We start from the raw sequence: 18058 nt of genomic DNA, 5'->3' as shown, positions 1-18058 counted from the left end.
GTGTAAGAGTGTGTAAGGGGATGGGGCTATTTCCTCTTCCTCTGCTTTGTTTTATTTTCCTCTCTGGGTTTCCATTTTCCTCTCATCCAATGAGCAGTGTTCGTCCATTGCTTTATGTCATCATTGTTAAAGTTATTATAATTGTCAATATTATTATTATTGTATTATTCTTTTTGGAATTACTGTTTTTTAAAAAAATGACTATGATATTTTAGAGGTAGACCTCTTGCACAGGTTTGATTTTGTTTTGCACTGTTTTAAGGCGACTGCTTTAAAGGGGAGAGCTGTGAGTAGCGCGCGTAGCGTTAGCGATAGTGCTAGCGTGGGGAACGGCGTGTAGAGACCTCTGATGGCCCGGGAGCGTCCACTCCACGCAGCTAGAGGGGGTCCTAGGAAACAAAAGTGTTTTTCTTTTTTTTAAGTCTGAGAGACTAGTGGCCTTGTGAACTACTAGAGTTTCTAGAGTGTATATCGTTGTTTGAATGAAACAAGCCAGACTCCTAGACCGCTTACAGAGTGAATGAATTTGATGTTTTTTTTTTCCCTGCAACGGATAAAGATTAAAAAAAAGAAACTAAACTAATGAGCATGAATATACACAGCTTTCTTGAAATGGCATCCTTATGAGCCATTTTGCAGTGGATGGTTTTGCAAGTCTTTATATATATACCTAAATATCTATATGAATATATTTACTTTGAGGTAAAAACATGATTGGTTCATTTGCAGAAGGTGAAATAATTTACCATTTAGCTAGCACATGTATGTGTCCATTTCTCTGGCTTCTGCAAATGTGTGTACATTTACTACAATATTGACATACTCAACCAATCAGCTATCTTTTATTGGCCAATATGTAATCCTGTGTATGTAACAATTTATGAATACGACAATGAGGCATTCCATTGGTGGAATACTTCAGGATGGACTGTGGTTTATATAGGGGGAGGCCTTCAGCTCTAGAAATGCAGCTCTGGGGACTACATATTCATAAACACACACACACACACACACACACACACACACACACACATACACACACAAGCATGCTCTTATTTTGCAAATACACATAAACTCATACATGCATGCATTCATGCACACACATGCTGTCATGTACATGTGCAAACACAGATTCCAGGGCTCACAGTGAATCTCACTCTGCAGGTTTGTGTTTTGTTTTCTGTCTTGCATCAAGAATCCAAATTGTATAGGTGTGTGTACACACAAGCAGTTTGGTCACTCGCACACACATCAGGACTTTGGTGGTGCGCTCCAACTGTGTATGTGTATACTCGCCTGCAAAGTGATTTTTTTGTATTATTGTTATTATTGTTTTAGATTTTTATTTAATGACTTAGTTTCAGTTTTCCATGGGTTATGTGTGACTGAAACCCTAGCGATGCAGACTTGCTTGCCTGTTGTGAACGTACATGTGGTGTTAAGCTATGGCTAGGTTGTCAAAATCGGTCGTTTCCACGCTGAAGGAGCCAAAACTCCTATTTAACAGGGCTGACCTCCATCTATGACACTGGGCGTCAGCGCCCTTTGACCTCTGTGGTCACATGACCCACCAGACTCTTGAATGCAGATCATCCCATTTGCATCTCATTGGTATTCTGATGGATCCTCTCCATCACAGACCCCTGTGCAATGGGGTAAGCTGTAGACGTGGGTAAAGTGGTCATCCAATTTTTTTTTAAGCAATGGAAAAAAATAAACTAACTGAAATGAAAGACAGAGGTGTCCTGTTGTTTGTGTGTGTGTGTGTGCGCGCGTGCGTGCGTCCGTGCGTGCGCGCGTGTGATGGAAATGGAGGTGTTTGTATGAGAGCACCCCATGCATGCAGTCCTGGGCTCTGTGTGCCCAGCATGCGAGGAGGCAGCAGCTGCCTGTGTCCTTGGCGTGTGTCCCGTCTCCAGGCTTTGATGTCCAGTTCCCTTGCCTTTGTGCGTTTCCTTTGTCAGGCCACGACCCATGCCTGGGGCTCACCCCGAGCGAAAGCCCCCAGGGCACCCCTCTGCGCAGGGACGCATCCCTACTGACCCGTCCCATGGCCTGGAGCTCTCGTCCAGAGTCCTTCAAGCTATCCTAGAAGACCAATATACTAGATTTCTCCTCCAAAAGCCAAAGCCATTAATCTTTTCTTCTCTGTTTAGGTGCCCTTGGATTTGGTCTACACACCACAAAGGTGTCCCTATGGGTGTAATGCGGTAGAGATATTGCTACTGCTATATTGCGTAATAAGTGCTCACATAAATAGCATGTACCTGCTTTCGCAAAAACTGTCTATCCAAATGCTGACTGCATTGAGTCTTGGGAGACGACAACATCTCGACTCGTCTGTCCTCCCCTTATCTGTCCTCTCCTGCCTGTCCGCTGGGATTAATGGGTGCGTCTGAGTGGGGTTGACCACTGCCTCTGCAGGGCTCCATTGTGTGGGGATGACAAAGGGAGGCCTCAGGCCCAGCTGCCCCCAGTGAGGAGCCAGAGGAGTGGGCAGAGGGCAGCCCCTCCTCCACCGCCAGCAGCTGTCCTGCTGCAGCTGCCCACCCTGACGCACAGCCAGGGACGCTACCTGCACACACACGCACACACACACAGACACACACACGCACATGCACACACATAACCAGCCACAAGATACTATAGATGTGTAGATTGTGTGTGTGTGTAATCCTGCTATGTCCATAGACTAATACAGTGTGCAAGCATAAATCTATACTACTTCAGCCACAGGGTTATATCACTGTAATGAAATTATCAATTATCAGTATCAATTTTATGTCAGGTTTAAGCTTTACAGTTCTGAAGTGAAGCTTATGTGTGCCTTTATTTTTCAACAGGAGAAATGAAAGAATGGCAATGCACACTAGACACTAGGCTAGACAAGAATGCATGATTGATATAAGAATGAATTGGGAAAAGAGTAGTGTTTAAATTTAAGTTTTGCCATTCTTCACTCTCCTATCACTTTGAACAAGTAAATGAAGGTTTTGATGATTAAGGATGATTGACCACATGGTTCTATTGAGTCCTTATTGTCATGGACACTGGAGTGGACATTTGTTTTCCCTTTGCAGTGGTCAGCACAGGGAGGTAGGTGAAATTCCAATGTTCTGCAGAAGGGGAACTCGAAAGTCATCGTCTCGCATCCTGGACTGGCAGCCAGGAAATTATGTCATGACCTGTTCACTTCCTGAATGAACTGTTTAATGATTCCACTGTTTTTCTGCCCTTGCTGAGTGGAGCTGAATTCATGACCCACCCACACCCCACCCCCGACACACAAACACACACACACACACCAAATGACTCTTACACACTCGTTTTTTCTGTTCATTGGTGCACATCCCCCACTCCTGTAAGCAGTGCACTGCTGTGCCGGCCCACTCTGCTCTGCTCTCTGTGTGTAAGAGCTGTGTTGTGTTGGTCTGATCTGCTCTGCTCTCTGTGTGTAAGAGCTGTGTTGTGTTGGTCTGATCTGCTTTGCTCTCTGTGTGTAAGAGCTGTGTTGTGTTGGTCTGATCTGGCTGGAGAGCAGTCTGCCCACTCTACCAGCAGCAGCTGGCCAGCTCCCAGTCACCCAGAGGAGAGATGGGGGGGGGGGGGGGGTAATGAAGGGTGGAGAGAGGAAGTGTACATGTGCTGTGGATATGTACAGCATGTGGGTTAATCCCTGTGATGTGGACCATGCTGCAGTCTCTGGTGAGAGCTAGAGTCAGTCATCATCCTCCTCTCCTCTCCTCCCCTCTCTTCTCTCTTCTGATCCATCTACACTCTAGAGTCTGAATGGTCATTTTGGAGTAAAAATGCATGATGGGAAGGGAGGGCACAGAGAGGAGAGATGGCTGCCTATTGTCTTCTGCTCTAATAATAAACAATTAGATTCTTTCTCTTCGTCCGCTTTTCTGTCTTCATCCCAACCCCCCACCGCCCCCCCAGGCTGGTGCTCACGTGACATGGCCGCCTCTCTCAGCCTCCTTCTGCCTCCTTCTGCCTCCTTCTGCCTGTGTGCTCCTCAGCCGCCGCTGGCTTTGTGATGGTGCCACTGTGCACTGCAACACAGACATGAGCAGTCACCTCGCACACACACAGACACCTCCCCAGGCCTGTGACAGCTAGGGGGTAGGGGGTGTTTGTAGAGAAACAGTGGGAAGTAGCGCCTGATATCTTTGCTTAGCTCCAGCAGACGTCTCGCGACTGTCACTGTGCTGCTCTCAGCTCACTAGAGAGTGTGACCCTGTTGCTAGGCAACTTGAACTTTGCTGACAATGTGAAAAGTTGCCTTCTCGAGCTCACAAAGATGACATGATTGCAGTCTGAAAGCATCTCGATGGGAAGCTTGTGGTGTGCATGTTTCTGTCTGCGGGTATTCTAGTCTCACTGTCTCCTCACCTTTATTGCAGACACTTTTTCTGTAATGAGATTCTTAACTGACGTGTGGTCTGTCTGGAGTATGACAAATTGTGCTTCCTTTTCCCCATTATGGCCTCACATAAGTCCTGCCATCTTAATTACAACAAAGTAAATGTGTTTTCACATAACTGCTGAAATGGACATTCAGTGCCCAGATAGAAGCTGGTCTGGCACTCTCTGGCCCCAGTGACCAGTGAATGAAGGGCTTCACTGCCTTCCTATTGGACAGCCTGCAGGTTGACCCACATGTCAGGAGGTGCTGACCGCCTTCCCAGACACACCCCTCAATAGGACACACCCACACGGCCTCGCCGTCTCTTGTGAGTAGTGATGTCCCGCTCCATGCAGGGGCGTACACGTGTGCATGGAAACTAGAGCCTGTAGAACACTCTGCTCCCCACAAGGGGCATTGGGCCTGCCAGTCTGTCAGTAGACTTAGACACAAGTGTACATCCACTACCCCCAAACACATGCACGCACACACACACACACACACACACACTGTACATGGCCATCCACTGCTCCCAACCCCTGGATCTATGAACTAGCCCTACCATGAGCTTTACGCAGCGAGGCCCGTGTGTCACCCCCCCATGCCTACCCCTCGCTGAGGCCCTGTTGCAGTCATGGGAGTTTGCACCATTTTACAGGCCAATAACCCCTCCAGAGCGCGGGCTCCTGTGTGCCCTCTCCCCCTCTCTCAGCTCCTCCCTCCCCCACACACACATCTGAGCCACTGGACTGTAGTGCCATCACGCTGGTGGAGAGTCTGACCTGCAAACTCTGACCAGTCGGTGGTATTTACATGTTTTTACTTTTTTACTTTAATAGAGTCTTCATGGTTTACATTATGACAGTACAGAGAACCATCTAGCATCAAGGCCAGGTTTAATATCAAGCCATACAATATGATATATTAAATAATATAATGTTTATTATATATAATGAATAATATAATTGTTTTTATTCACTCATCTGTCTGATGACTGTCTGTGAGTACTACGCTATCCTGTGTTATTTTATAAGTTTTAAGATGGAAAAAGTTTATGTTTTGACTGATGATTTTAACTTATTAAAGAAAGATGATCATGTGTCTTGTCTGGCCTGTCCATCCTGCTCTGCTGTGTCTTTTGTTGGTATGCGAGTGTGTGTGTATGGGTGTGTGTGTGTGTGTGTGTGTATGTGTGTGTTTCCCAGTCTTTTCCTATGGGACCTTGCCACAGACTGTCACACCTTCCCCAAATACACCCCCCCTACCCTTGGGCTGGTGGAGACAGAGGCATTCTGAAGCTGGCGTCCCCTCCCAGCGTTCTGCGCTCGCGTTACGGCGCTCATGCACAGGGGCAGTAAATCACCCGCGGCAACAGCAGCACTGACGCTGAGCCATGTGACACGCATAGCCAGACCTGCTATAGGATCCAAGCCACATGCAACCGCATCTCATTACCATTCACATGCATCCAGGGTCCCCCATATCCTCCCCTCTGCAACACCCCGAGTGCCTTACAAACATGGCCAGAGCTAGCAAGGCTATGGTAGGATATGGTAGATGTAGCCTATGGAGGCCATTGCTATTTGGTCATTTATTAGTAAGGAATTGGGATTCTCCCTCCATGCATTGTGTATGCTGAAGTCCTGTGTGTCAAAGTCAGGCAGCTTTAGCTAATGTTGGCTATGCAATGGGCACAGCAGCTCTGGGCCAGATTAGATTAGATAGCTACTGTGTGACAGTCCAAGCTGAGACCACACATGGAGCCCAGTCCCAGTGAAGCTGAGCTGTCCAAGCTCTCCAGCCTTCACCTACAGCATGGCGTCAATGTGGAACTGATGTGGGAAGCTGAACTGTGGAGAATCAATTGTCCATTCAGACAGGAGAAACCTGAAATGAAAGGGTTTGAGCTGCTCGAGGGGTGATCCATTGCTGTAGTCGGTATGTATGTGTTGTGTGTGTGTGTGCCGTCATATCCACGAGCAGTACATCATTTTCATTAGGTTCCAGAATGCGTTCTAATGAATGACCATTAACTTCACTTCACTGGGTAGAACTCTACATTTACAAGTCTTCTCACAACCCCAGTAGACTTCCCAATTCCTGCGTGTTGTTCCAGTGAAAAGCTGTAACCTGTATCATCGTGCTCGTGTCCGTGGCTGGGCTCCTGTTTGGGGTCAGTGGACTGTGGAGGCGAGCCCTGACATTCTTCTGTGTCACATTTCTCTTCCTTCTGAATTATTCACCATTTTCATGTTGGTCTCTTTTCAGGTTAATTGTACTGGAGCCTTTTATCCCACCTTCTCACGACCCTGACACATGACCGCCTAAACACAAGCCCTGAACAGAGCCAGAATCCACCGCCCATTCAGCCTGTCTCTTTCCCTTACACACACACACACACACACACACACACACACACACGCAGTTATACACATGCATAGACCCACAACACAGCACACATAAAAATACACTCACAAACTCAAAGGCTCTCTCACACACACACGCACACACAATGTGTAACGCAAGAAGGTCTCCAACAGCCTGAACTGGTATGCTGTGAATAATGGCTTCCTGTCTCCTAGTAACCACGGGCCCGTCGCATTAGAGAGAAATCTGTCAGCACATCCAGAGTCCCACTCTCCCCCAGCAGCAGCAGCAGCAGCAGCAGCAGCAGCACCCCCTGCTCACCCCCTCCAGCCCCTTCAGCAGCGCTGAGACGCAGGCAGCCCCACGGACATGCTCCCCACCACTCCGCAGCAGCCACCATTAACAAGGCTGTGTGTGTGTGTGCGTGTGCGTGTGTGTGTGTGCGTGTGTGTGTGTGTGTGTGTATGTGCGCGTGTGTGTGTGTGTGTGTGTGTGTGTGTGCGTGCGTGTGTGCGTGTGTGTGTGTGTGTGTGTGTGTGTCTGTGTGTCCACACAGACACACACATACTGTCTGTTCTCATTACAGTCTCAAAGCGGCAGCAAGCAAGCCTTTGGCCCACTGATCTAATTCATTTGTTGGGCGTTAGGAAGAGTACGGGGTACCATGCATAGTCTGATAAAGTAGAGCTGAGCACGTTGAGATGTAAGGGCGAATCTGAGGTGCTCATTCTAATTATTTTGCTATTCCATTTGGTCATTTTGATTGCACATCTGGGGCTTGTATATGTGGGTGCGAATGTGTTGAGAAAAATCTTGTGTCCATAAGAGTGTTGGCCTTATCTGAGTTACAATTCCATTACAAGTACGCAGTCTGTTGTGCAGCTGATGCTTTATCTGGTTTTATGTGTGTGTGTGTGTGTGTGTGTATGTGTGTGTGTGTGTGTGTGTGTGTGTGTGTGCGTGTGTAATGAAGTCTGCATTATCGGTGGTCTACAGTCAGACTCTCCTCCCTAATTTCCGACATTCCGTTAAGGACCGCATGCTGATCTCTGTCTCTCTCTCTCTCTCTCTCTCTCTCTCTCTCTCTCTCTCTCTGCTGTCTCCTCACTGTGCAGTGGGCTTCATGTAAGACAGCTGCCTGCCAGACTTTCAGCCTCCCCAAAGCAAACCGCTCCATTTAATATCAGACTTGCACCCTCCCCCACTTCCCCTTTTTTCTCTTCCTTCTCCGTAACTGTACTCTCTGTCTCCCTGCTGCCGTCTCTGTGTAAGGTGAGGTCAACTAAACAGTCCACCCTTGTCCAGTCCACAGTTTGTGTTGTCTCCCTGATGTTTCAAAAAGGGACGCAGGGGGTTGAGTGGTGCGCTGGTAGGGCAGGGCAGAGAGCCCTGAAGTGGGTTGACCCTTGGCCCTGTGTGTGTGCACTGATGGAGGCATTGAGTGGTGATGGAGTGTGAGGACCACACCTACTGTGGTTTTGTTAGTCACATTGGATTTTCACTCTTCCTGTGTGTGTGTGTGTGTGTGTGTGTGTGTGTGTGTGTGTGTGTGTGTGTGTGTGTGTGTGTGTGTGTGTGTGTGTGTGTGTGTGTCTATGTCTGTTTCTGTGTCCACGTGTGTGTTTGCTAAGGAGGTGTGTCTGAGGATTATGTGATGTAGGAATATTAACTTCCTTTCCAACAACTAGGACTCACTCCTACATTTTTGCGTAGCGCATTTCTAAGGAAAGAGTCATCATTTCCATTGTTTGGTATCTGGCATCTGCCATAGTATTTGCTGTATGTTTCTTGTCTTATCAATTCCTATGCAGATTACACGATTTCAGCCTGATTTTGCTACGATTTGTCGACCCACCAGAGTCTCTGGGTTGAATTGTTAGGTCTAATATATTTAGTCTGAATCATGGGAGTAGGGAGAATGGTATCACTAAGCAGCACTAATGATTTCAACAGAAGCATATTGTCTCACACTGCTTTGACATTTGGAATAAAACAGCTAAAATGACCCAACCAAGACCCCATGATACTCAGCCAAGATTTCTAAACAACCAACTTTAAATCTTTGACTGAAAGCCCACTATACAGCTCTTGTGGTCATTTCAGAGGGGCAGAGTATAGTTGGACAAATCCATTCTTGGTTCTGCAGGGAAAAGGCCACGGCACCAGTCTCTGGCTGTGGTCTGAGCTGATGGCCTTTGGTGTTGTTTGTCTGCTGGCCCCGGGGGCTGGAGCCTGGCATCCGTGTCTGTCTCCCCACCCACAGCCTCTGGTGCCTGGGCAGGCTGGGCGGCAGGCTGGGCGGCAGGCTGGGCCCTGCCCTGCCCACTCTGGGGGAGCCGGCGTCAGCCTGCTCCCTGTTTGTGTTATCCACTCTCAATGCTTCATTGTGGCACTTTCAGAAAAAAAGTTAGAAGAGGAAGGGAAAAAAACAACAACAATTACAGCTTACATAGCCAGCCCCCCCCCCCCCCGCCCCCTGTGTTTCTCCCTGCCACCCACACTCCCTCCCTCCTCCCCTCCTCTCCTCCTCCCCTCCTCTCCTCCTCTCCTCTCCTCTCCATGCTTATTATCATTCTTTCTCTCTCTCCAGCGCTGTGTGGACGCCACACATTGTTTTATTTATGCCTCTGACTGTCTCCCCCCAGCCTAGCCGAGCGCCTTTTAAGTCCTCCGTGTAAGCTGCTGTTTGGGAGCAGCCCGTAGTGCCCGAGGTGTGTCCAGACACAGGACAGAGCCGTCCTCTCCATCAAACAATACCCTCCGTGGGCCTAAGCTACCCCCGCACTGAATGACAGCTATGTAGGCACAAACACCTATTTTAGCTGGTTTTAAAGAAGCCATTTTAATTCAGGACATGTAGGATGCAGTTCTTCAACATCAAAATAAGACACACTCAAGAGCGATGCTAAGACAATTTTATCATGGTGTGAGCTGAAAAGTATACTGAAGGCTATGTAGCACTGATGCGACTAATAAGCTAATGTATAAGGGTTGTTTTACTTCTACACCATCAGGACCTTTGTAAATGACTGCATCAGTGCCAACTAATTGTTTTTGTCATGGTAGACCCACTTAATGAGATGTTGCTCTTTATGGATGCATGGATTGACATTGAGACAGTAGCAAAACCACAGCGAATGTAATATATATGATAATGGAGGGAATTTGCCTTGTCTCAGTAAAGTGATTCATTGTCATAGGCAACTAACTCTGTCGGCATATATCAATCTCTCTGCCGCCTTCTAAGTGCCGCTCTTAACCTTCTGCATTGCTGACCGGGGTCTTATGTGCTCTCCAGCACCGCCCCTGAGCGGGGGGGGGTTCTGCAGAGGCGAAGCCGTCCCGCCACGCGGCGTGAACAAAGCACCATTCATCAGGGCTCTACAGCCACCCTTGCTCTTTGCCTGACATCCTGGCTGACACCATCAGCGTGGGCTTGGGCTTCCCTGCGGATGGCTATCTGCAGTTTGGGCTCTGGGGCTCTGGCAGGAACACATTTGCAGGCCCTTCCACACAGACTTTTGTGCGATTAGATTGGATTTTGGAAACGCTCCGAGTGGGTGCGCTATGTTTTTGTTTTCTGTTTTGTTCTCTTTCTGATCTGCTATTACAGAACGTCCTGATCAGCCCCTCCCATCACACTCATGGAAGAGATCATTGAGCAGGAAAATTAGTCATTACTTTATTAAAGTATGCGAATGATTTAATTTCACATATGTCTAACATAATGCGTGTGTGTGTCTTTCCAAAAGAATAAACCTTATTAAAATTCATAATGCAAACTGTTTTATGGACTTTTATTTCACAAAATATGTATTACTGACATTTAAATACATATTGATTTTGTTGACTTCCAAAGCACACCATTTTTATGAACATATTCAGTTCTGTTGTTGTATTTTACACTTCAACATTGCCCCTTAACACATCAAAGCTGATGAGAAATCTCAACACAAATCAGAAAAGTTAATGATCCCATTTCCATCAAAATGGGATCTTCCAATAAATTGTAAATGCACAGTTTATTCTAAATATCTAGCTCTCTACTGCATTGCTATATCAAACCACATTGGGTTTTGGCAGCCTTATGTCTTTTGCAGTTTCAGTATAGAGGATTTCTTTTCCGAAAAACTTCTACTGGAAAGTATTTCAAAGTGTTATAATTCAAAGTGCATATAAAACACTTCACATTCATTACTGTAGTGTGTTCCATATGCAGAAACTCAAATATCCTTTATTCTTATATCCTATACTGTATGTTACATGTGCTGTGTGTGGCCATTCATAGCATCTATTCAGCATTATAACTTATGTCCTCCAATGTGACTGGTCTATGTATTGTACATACGACTGGTATATATGATACGTATGACTAGTACAGCGCATACGTCTTTAATGGCAGTCGTGTTTGTATGTTGTGAAAATTGTGGCTAGTGTTTACTAAAATTGTTTCAGGGCAGAAAATGTGCTTGTGTTTTACGAGTTTTGCAAACTTACTCTCTGACTCACTGGGCTTCTCAGGGAGGCGCTTTCCTCTACCTAGACACTTCAGCCCTTTTGCAGAGAGGCCTGGAGGAATTGAGAGGCTTCTCCTGGAAAATGGCTCTGTGATAAATAAAGAAAACAGTTCAAGAGTCAATTACAGGAATTACACCACATGTAGAGCTGCCATGAAGCATGCCCCCTCTTCCTTCTTTCCTCTCCCCCCCCCCCCCTCTCTCTCTCTCTCCTTGCCCTGTGTGTAGGCCTTAGACAGAGCCTTTGATTGTGCTCTCATTACTCCTCTGATCCCTGCTTCACCCTCAGGGTCATTACCCTCTCCTGCTCTCTCTCTCTCTCTCAGTCTCATTGTGGGCCGTGTGTGTGTGTGCGTGTGCGTGTGTGTGTAAAAAGGCACAGAGCTCAAAAAGCTGCTGCATACCTCTGCTACCTAGCTCTCAATATCTCAATCAGCAAGAATCTATGCACATCAGGTTCAGGTTTTCCTCTATTCAGATGTGTGCCAGTGCCTTTGACAAACGCCCAGACATAATGAATACTATGAATACATTGTCTACTTCCATGATCCTAAAGGCGATTTTGTTCTTGGATCCAAAACAGGCGCTGATGGCCTCAGTAATTCATTCCCCACTCTGTTGAATTACAGTAATGGCCTTCCAACCCTCAACAGCCCTTCTTAGGAGTTACTGGGTCAGGCTCTTGGGACTCTTTCAAACTTGTTGATTGGGCTTTAAATGTATTCACACAATAGGTTGCTACTGTGGTAGGAATGGCAGCATCTCAACCATCAGGACCCAGCTTAACATGCGACTCACCATCACAACATCATTCTCTGTCTTCATGGTCCTATCTATAATCTAAGCTTGTGCTGACCTGTATATGTTGGCACAAAGGACAGCATGCTCTAGCGTGCATCTATGACATTAAGTACCACCTGCATCCATCACTGCCACAACGCTGATAACATGGGCATTGCCCCCAGCCTCCGATATTTCACTCATTCCCATGTGCCCACTCTGCATATGCCATCTCTGCAAATAGATAGAAATTACTATTTGGTAATGTTATTACAAGGGATTATCACACATGGCGAGACATCATTAATCACCTCCTGTATGCAATTACTGCAGCATTATAACTCAGGGGATCCTCCCGACATGCTGGGCTTGCAGTGAGGGAGTGTCAGGTCCAGACGCCTGTCGTCCACACCTCCTCGCCGGCGTCCCTCCACGGGCCTCGCTTTTAATCCAACCAAACACACCGCAGGGCATTAAATGTGTCTTCATTTGCAGAGAGCAGGGCTGAGCACGCCGTATGGGCTGCACCCTCACAGATGACCAAGGGGACAGGAGCAGCAGCTTAAATCTGATCCAGCACATGATGAAGATCGCCTGGGTGATGCTGGGTGGATATGTTGGGATGGTTTTCACTGTACAGGCCAGCGGACCATGGAAGGCTCTTTTGGACATTATAACCAACTTAAAGTAACATGAAGCCGTGGCCTAGTTAGTGCTTCGGACCTGTAACCGGAGGGTTGCCGGTTTGAACCCCGACCAGTAGGCACAGCTGAAGTGCCCTTGAGCAAGGCACCTAACCCCTCACTGCTCCCCGAGTGCCGCTGTTGTTGCAGGCAGCTCACTGCCCCCGGATTAGTGTGTGCTTCACCTCACTGTGTGTTCACTGTGTGCTGAGTGTGTTTCACTAATTCACGGATTGGGATAAATGCAGAGACCAAATTTCCCTCACGGGATCAAAAGAGTATATATACTTATATTATAAAGCATTCTGATGTATATGCAGCAGTTGCCCTAGTTGCCCTAGTTGCCTAGAAACATGGCCTCTATTTTGTTATACTGTGTTGTTGTGAACCTGCAGTTTGAGAGAGAGAGAGAGAGAGAGAGAGGGAGAGAGAGAGTGAGAGAGAGAGAGGGAGAGAGAGAGAGGGAGAGAGAGAGAGTGAGAGAGAGAGAGGGAGAGAGAGAGAGGGAGAGAGAGAGTGAGAGAGAGAGAGTGAGAGAGAGAGGGAGAGAGAGAGTGAGAGAGAGTGAGAGAGCGATAGAGAGAGAGAGGGAGAGAGAGAGAGAGAGAGAGGGAGCGATAGAGAGAGAGAGGGAGAGAGAGGGAGAGAGAGAGTGAGAGAGAGAGAGAGAGGGAGAGAGAGAGAGAGAGAGAGAGAGAGAGAGAGAGAGAGAGAGAGGGAGAGAGAGAGATGAGGAGAGGATGTTTGTTGGAGAAGAGTGAGATGGCAAGAGGGAGTTGTTTAAGACTGAGCTCCTCAAAGTTGTACAGCTTTTTTATCATCTTAAGTGATACATCCACATCCTCTCATTACAGACTGTTCATTGGGCTTTGGTGCAACAGAGGAAACATCAAAGCTGCTCTGACAGGCTGAATTGGCCAAGAGTGAAGCCATCTGATGGGATTTGATTAGCAGTAATGGTGTTTGGGTTTTTGTGACGTGGAACAGGAAGGATCTGGAGCTTTACAAGGTTTTGAATGGCGAACATGCTGAGAAAGATTCCACTTCATTCACTTTTTTTCTCCTTGAACAGCATTCATTTATTTCTGCCTAATGCGCTGTCTGCCACATGTGGATCTTAATAGCCCCACTGTAGCTGCAACCACAGCACCTTAAATGTCCACACGGAAGCCCAAGCCAAGATGGCCCAGGCCCAATGTGTCCCAGAGTTCCTCCACTTTTTGCTTGTGTGAACAGTATGTGTATGGTAATCCAGAGAGCTTTCAACAGAATCAACATGGCTGCCAAACGTATACATTTTTCAAGTACACGTACAAAATTTAGGCAATGTTCAAAATTAAAATCATACATTCCATGATACCACTTTTTCTGTTTGAATACATAGGCAATGAGGGAAAAATTCAGAAGTCATAATTTAGACAATTTGCAAAGAGTACAGTACAGAATATTACTTATTGGCATTAAAGGTTGGCTTTGAAAAAAATCAAATAAGCCAAAATGCTCTGTGATGTCTGTTTGTCCCTCTCTATGTTCTTCCTCAGCAGAAATACACACACACAACACAGACACACTTATCCAAACAACTCATTCACACACACACACACACAGGCACGCACCATGCCCGCCACCCCTGATGTCACTAGGGCATTGTCTGCAGTCGTCTGCTGGCTGACACACTATCAGTCTTCTTCAGACAGAGGTGATAGCTGAGTGCGTCACACAATGGCCAGGACAGCCCCCCCTCAACCTCAACCCCCCCCCTACTCCCCTGAGACAGGCAGATGGGCAGGCAGTGCTGCAGCCCCCCCCCCCCCCCCCCAGACACACACTCACACACACACACACACACACATGCATGCACATGTACACATATATACATACTATTTCCTCCTCCCCTCCCCCAAAGGCACAAAGCCAAAGAGACATTCAGTCCCACCCCCCTCAGACCCACTGTTGTGCAGACACAAGCCCAGTCCCCCAGACATCCACACCCAGCTGCCTGGCCCACTGGGAGCACACAAATTCACTTTAGGCCCCCGATTAATATTCATCCAAAGCAGTAGCCCTGTGTAATTTAATCAGGGCCCAAACGAGTATACAACAGGGGCTACTTTACATGACATACACACATAGAGAGTATACGGCATTCACAGCTGGCCTTTTGTTTGCTTTTTCTCATGAATAAATATGGACAGTATGTGTTTGTCTGATTATGTTAAAGACAACAAGAAAAGAGATATATGATTCCTACAATAGGAAATGCATGATCTTAATGCAGAATTTGTGTATTGGCATTGTCTTGTAGGTAGTATATTCAGAGAGATGGAGGACGCAAGTAGATCTTGATGCAGAAAATAGCCTCACACTTCAGCAGCGATTCTGTGGCATCCTGTTGGCACGGCAACTATCCCCCTCTAACTATGCTAGGTGACAGCTCTGAGTGACAGCCCACAGCGTGTCTCGCACCTGGCACATCGCACCTCCAGCACTTTGTGTTGCTACCTGTGTCTCTGTAGGCCTCCTCACCAATATTCACACCCTCCCAAACACCTCCTCACTGTCTGCTACGCTCTCTCTCTCTCTCTGTGCGCTTCACAAATGGGAGTTTCTTTGTCTGTGTCATGCATGTCTGTGTTCTCTGAGACACTAACTGCACTAACTTGTGCTGCTTCTTTGGATATGTTAATGAAAGTAAAAGAAACAACGATATTTTATAGAATATTCATTTATTTACATATATTTTTAATGACACACACAAACATAACACTTACTCTCCTTTGTGCCAGTATTCTCTCTCTCTCTCTCAGGCTCTCAGTCTTCCTCCCTCCCTCTCTCTCTCTCTCAGGCTCTCAGTCTTCCTCCCTCCCTCTCTCTCTCTCTCTCCCTCTCACTCTCTCAGGCTCTCTCAGTCTTCCTCCCTCTCTCTCTCTCTCTCTCTCTCACTCTCACTCTCTCTCACTCTCTCAGGCTCTCTCTCTCTCTCTCTCTCACTCCCTCTCACTCTCTCAAGCTCTCTCTCTCCCTCCCTCTCTCTCTAACCTGGTTTTCAGCACACTCTGGTTGCTCTGAAGCGACTGTGGCCCAGCAGCAGCCATTCTGTGTCACACAATGGGGACGAGCCCCGGAGGAGGGCAGACTCCAGTCACATCTGAGCCCAGAACAAGGTCACACACACACACACACACACACACACACACAGTTTTCAAGTACACACATATAGTTAGTGGACAGTTCACTGGGCAAACAATACACAAACACAAATACATTTAGTGGAGAAAGGGCAACATCCATAGCATATATTATGCTCTCATGGGATGTAACCCAAGCACATATAGAATCCATAAAGTGGTCTCATATAAGACTCAACCAGCTGTAATAAATACTTTTGAAATTCCAGGTGTCACAAGATCAGATACGACACTGCAGTCTGTCACACGCAGAGTTTAGGTCTGTTTAGTCTGTTCCTCTCTTCCTAAAAACTGTAATGGAGAAGTGGCAGTAGACTAAACTGGCCGTGTTCCATATGTGACAGACTAGCTGACAGACAGACAGACACTCTGACAGACAGACAGACAGACTGCGTTGTGCTATTTAGGAAAAAGAGGTCGTCTACCTGCAGTTGGCCAGCGCGTCTGTCCCAGTCATGGTGATCATTTGTCTTGTCTGACTCTGGGGGATGAATTGGGGAATTAGAGGAGTGCTATGAGCTGCTCGTCCTCATTGTGACTGTGCGGGGCCTCGCGGGTACGCTGTGCGCTGTGTGGGAGGCCTGCTGCCAGCGGAGTGATGGGCTCCTGCTATGTCATGTCTTTATGTGATGACTTACTTTGGTTGACTATTGCAATTCCAACATCATAGCCGTAATGCGAGTGTTTTTACAGGTAGATACACACTCCCTTAGACAGAAAGAAGACATGCAACAGTACATACACACATTAGCAAATTGACATTAGATGTTTAAAAAGATAGCTGCTGGTAATAAATCTCTCTAAAGCTGTCTCTTAATATCTGATCTTTCTATAAACATAGGGCTAGCCCAAGAGGCCTCTGCCAGTCATAGCCTCTCTTTCACAGGGTTGAAGTGAGTGACAGTCTGCCTTATTCTGGTCGTTAAGAACCCGGTCATTTGGTGCTGGACTCAAATGCTTGAGCAGGTGTGCCAGGGCAACCTCAGGCTTCACCAGTGGAGGGCCTTTTGCGTGAGGTGACATGCTGACTGCAGTATCTGGAACTGAACCAGCATTACAGTGACTGCTGAAGAACAGATTCCCAAATGGAACTCTACTAAAAGCCTTGTGGTGATGTTCTGATTTTACCTACCTAGGTACAGTAGCTGAAAGCTACTGAACACCTCATGGACCCACTGCAGTTCGCATATAGGACCAAGAGAGGGGTTCAGGATGCCACCATAACTCTGTTGAATTACATCTATAAACACCTTGAGAGCCCAAAAAATCATGTTAGATTGATGTTTGTTGACTTCTCATCCGCCTTCAATACTATTCAGCCACACCTACTAATCCAGAGACTAAGGGATAACTTTGGTCTGGAAGGTAGTATTGGTGGCTGGATTTTGGATTTTCTTACATTGAGGACACAAAGAGTCAGAGTAAATGGCCATTTCTCTGATCTATCTGTAACATCTACTGGCTCACCTCAAGGGTGCGTTCTCTCTCCCCTGCTGTACATAATGTACACAAATGATTGCCGTAGCAATTTTGAAAACCGTCATATATTGAAGTTTGCGGATGACACAGTTATAGTGAGCCTGTTAAATAGCACGGAAACATCGCATGGTCCTGTGGTTGATTACTTTTTAAAATGGTGTCAGGAATCTTTTTTATCCTTAAATGTTTTAAAGACAAAGGACATGTGCATTGATTTTAGAAGTGTGCAGCCTTCTCCGGATATCATAGTGATTGATGGTCAGACAGTCGAATCTGTAGAGTCTTATAAGTACTTAGGCACCTTTCTTGACAACAAACTGACATTTGAGAAAAATACTGACTTGATCTATAAGAAAAGCCAGCAGTGTCTTTTTTGTCTTCGAAAACTCTCCAAATTCCAGGTTGACTCTACCCTGATGACTATGTTTTATCGTTCTTTTATTGAGTCTGTTATTACATTCTCCTTTATTTGTTGGTTTCAGTCCTTGAGGGTAAAGGAGAGGAACCTGCTAAACAAGGTTGTTAGTGTTAGTAGCAAAATTATTGGGCTTGGACAAGAAACTTTACAGGATCTCTACAACAAACAGCTATTTAAGAAAGCAAACTCCATCTTGTCTGACTGTTCTCATCCTCTAC

General features: G+C 46.6%; 1 protein-coding gene across 2 annotated transcripts in view; it reads left to right on the top strand.

Moving 5' to 3' along the window:
• The window catches only part of ctif (CBP80/20-dependent translation initiation factor), a 74026-nt gene extending 72291 nt beyond the window's left edge, over nucleotides 1–1735 (top strand). For both annotated transcript variants that reach the window (XM_076283746.1, XM_076283745.1), the window contains one exon: nucleotides 1–1735. This exon is cut by the window's left edge and continues 1586 nt beyond it. The gene's annotated coding sequence lies outside the window, so the exon portion shown is untranslated.
• Nucleotides 1736–18058: the final 16323 nt, after the last annotated feature.

The sequence above is a fragment of the Alosa pseudoharengus genome, unplaced genomic scaffold (genome assembly GCF_046254945.1).
Source record: "Alosa pseudoharengus isolate Yale_2024_CS ecotype anadromous, Long Island Sound unplaced genomic scaffold, YU_APseudo_1.1 YU_APseudo_1.1_scf_14, whole genome shotgun sequence".
NCBI lineage: Eukaryota > Metazoa > Chordata > Actinopteri > Clupeiformes > Clupeidae > Alosa > Alosa pseudoharengus.
This window is presented reverse-complemented; position numbering and strand designations above follow the sequence as displayed.